General features: G+C 41.5%; 1 pseudogene; it reads left to right on the top strand.

The window, feature by feature from the left end:
* The window catches only part of LOC100950029, a 2940-nt pseudogene extending 2055 nt beyond the window's left edge, over positions 1 to 885 (top strand).
* The last annotated feature ends 2254 nt before the right edge of the window (positions 886 to 3139 follow it).

The following is a 3139-nucleotide window of genomic DNA, read 5'->3' as shown; positions in this document are numbered from 1 at the left end:
AGTAAAATCCAAATGAATCTGAAATAAAAGACAAAAATAAATTCTTGCAAGTGGTACATGGGAAATTTACTAAGTGTAGAATACAAATGTCTTACCACAATAACTAAGAAAATGCTATGAAGGCTATGTTGACCAGTTTGATGAAAATATTTCAAATGGTATATAGAACCAGCACATTGTACCCCATGATTGCATTAATGTACGCAGCTATGATTTAATAAAAAATAAAAAAATCCTTACAAGTACTTGAAAAAAATGAGTGAATTTCTTTATACCCTGGGTATAAGGAAGATTCCATATCTCAAAATCCTGAAACAGTTACAACATATTTGAAATCTGGCTTTTTTCTTTTACTATGGCAGGAAACATAATAAGCAAAGTCAAAAGACAAATGATAGATGGAAAGAAAACATTTGCAGCCTGCAGTGAGGAAGAGTGAATATCTCTGTTTCTAAAGAACTCTTCAGCTCTTTTGCCAAGGACCCGCCAACACGGGCGGCATTCACACCAAAACCGTGAAGAAGGCAGCCCGGGTCATCGTAGAGAAGTACTACATGCGTCTGGGCAATGACTTTCACATGAACAAGCGCCTGGGCAAGGAGATCCCCATCATTCCCCGCAAGAAGCTCCGCAACAAGATAGCGGGCTATGTCACACACCTGATGAAACGGATGGATCCAGAGGGGCCCAGTGAGAGGCATCTCCATCAAGCTGCAGGAGGAGGAAAGAGAGGAGAGACAACTATGTCCCTGAGGTCTCAGCCCTGCAGCAGGAGATCACTGAAGTAGATCCTGACACTAAGGAAATGCTGAAGCTTTTGGACTTTGGCAGTCTGTCCAACCTCCACTTGGGATGGATTTCACAACACCACGTGGGACTGTTTGAATCTATCTTCTGTGTGCTGTAATATTTTAATAAATCTGGGACAACAACAACAACAAAAGAACTCTTCAAAATTGAGAGAACAGGCGGGGCGCAGATCTTTTGAAATGTGCTGTGATTATATGCAAGAAAATCTTCATTTCAGGTGGTGCCTGTGGCTCAAGGGAGTAGGGCACTGGCCCCGTATGCCGGAGCTGTCAGGTTCAAACCCAGCCCTGGCCAAAAACTGCAAAAAAAAGAGAAAGTCTTTGTTCCTAGGAAGTCTATGAGAAAGTTTTTATTAATAAAGGGGTATGATGCCTGCAATTATTCTCAAACGATTGAGAGAAATAAATATATATATATATATATTTTTTTTTTTTTTTTTTGGCTGGAGCTGGGTTTGAACCCTCTACCTCCAGCATATGGAGCCAACGCCCTACTCCTTTGAGCCAAGAGAAATAAATATATTGAGTGAGAAAATGATGAAGCACGTAGAACAAAGTGTTGACGATTGGTTAATCTGAGTAAAAGTCTATAGCAGTTCTTTGGGCAATTCCTACAGTTTTTCTATGTGTGGAATAAAAACTAAAAAAAAAACCCAAAATGGTGGCTCTATGACGCAAAGCCGCCCTGGTCTTATTAATTAGGAGAGGTGGTACAGTTAACAAAGGGTATTAGGCAAGCCAGGGGCCCAGCATGGCCTTGGCTGGGTGACTTTAGAGCTTTAGGACTTAGATTTCTCTACTGACAAATAATCGAGGATTGACTTCACTAAGTACTAATCTGTACTTTTGTGTTGATCCTTGATACATTAATGACTTGTTAACACTGAAAATCCTCTGAATCTGGGAGAAAATTACTAGGCTAAATTCTATTGATGTGATTTTTGGATGTAAAAATATGTTGTAAGATCAAAGGAAAAGAAGTCTTTGATTTCTGGCTTGTATTAGTCAGGGCTTTCGTTTGAAGTGACAGATATTCAACTCAAACTTGCATTATTCGTCAAATATTTATTGAGTGCCTACAGTGTCCCAGCCCATTCTCTGTTGGTTTTGTATAAAACAGAGGACAAAACAGGCAAGAAGTCTCCTCCATTGGAAGCCTCCATTTTGGTTTTAAAAACAAATAAATATATTAGGTAAAGAAAAGGGTATGTGTGTGTGTAATGCACGGACTTATATAACTAGTGAATTGGTCCACTACGCATGTGTCAGTGACATGTGGCAGCAAGCATTTATTGATTTCACACGTCCTTAGGTGGCTGGACCATCTCTGTTGATCTCAGATTTAGGCTCCCAGGCTGGGGTGCAGTGCTTTGGGTCTATCCCATGTGTCTCATTTCCCTCAAACCTGCGGGTAAGCCCAGGCATGGCCTCCTGGTGATGGCAAAGGCCTATGAAAGCCCTTGTTTGTGTCATATCTGCTAACGTCCCATTGGCAAGTCAGGGAGTGGGGAAATATACCCTCCCCATGGAAGTGGAGAAAACTGCCACGTCTCATGGCAAAAGTATCAGATACAGGGAGTGGTGAAATTTGGGGCCGATGATGCAATCTGTCACTGGAAAGTGGACGGCTTTGGGCCAGCTGGATCTCTGCATTCTCCCTCCCCCCCTCCAAGAGTCTCTGATTGTGTGTGTGTCATTACATTGACCACATTTTCCCCCATGGCAGGGCCCCATAAAAGAGGACTGATATTTATTCCCTTGTTTCCATCTAGCAAGTCTCAGGGAAGGACTTTGTTGTTGTTTTTTTTTTTTGTCTCTGTCTGGGTTGAGGTTAGGTGTCTAACTGTTGGTCTAATGTTGTGGTCAGGGGACTAGAGTGTCCTAATTGTAAAACCCTAGGCCACATGTCTACCTCTGCGGTGGGCACTGTAGTTGGTTAGGTCTACCAGAACCACATAGGGATACAGGGTGGTGGGGGCTTATGTTTTCTGACAGAAGGAGATTGCTGGGTAGACAAAACAAGGTAGCTGCCATAAAACCCCTTTTTGGGTAATTCGAGTATTTTGAAACTTGCTTATGTAAAACAGAGTATTTTCTCAATGAGGAAGTTAGGTAGCCTTTGACTATTTGCTGATACTTTGAGGGAAAAAACCTGGAGGAAGGTTTCATATTGCTCCTTTAGAACAAGCTCTGGCCACCAGTATAAATCTGTTTCAGATAGTGTTAGTTTCTGCTAACATTTGATTCATGAGGTTTTCTAAGGGGCAATGTATTAAACCAGAAAAAAAATATGGAAATTGCCCATTTTGGCCTCGATAGCAAGTTTTTTA

The sequence above is a fragment of the Otolemur garnettii genome, unplaced genomic scaffold (assembly GCF_000181295.1).
Source record: "Otolemur garnettii isolate 467f Iridium unplaced genomic scaffold, OtoGar3 scaffold00002, whole genome shotgun sequence".
NCBI classification, from domain to species: domain Eukaryota; kingdom Metazoa; phylum Chordata; class Mammalia; order Primates; family Galagidae; genus Otolemur; species Otolemur garnettii.
The sequence above is the reverse complement of the archived record's forward strand: the minus strand, read 5'-3'. Positions and strand labels throughout refer to the sequence as shown.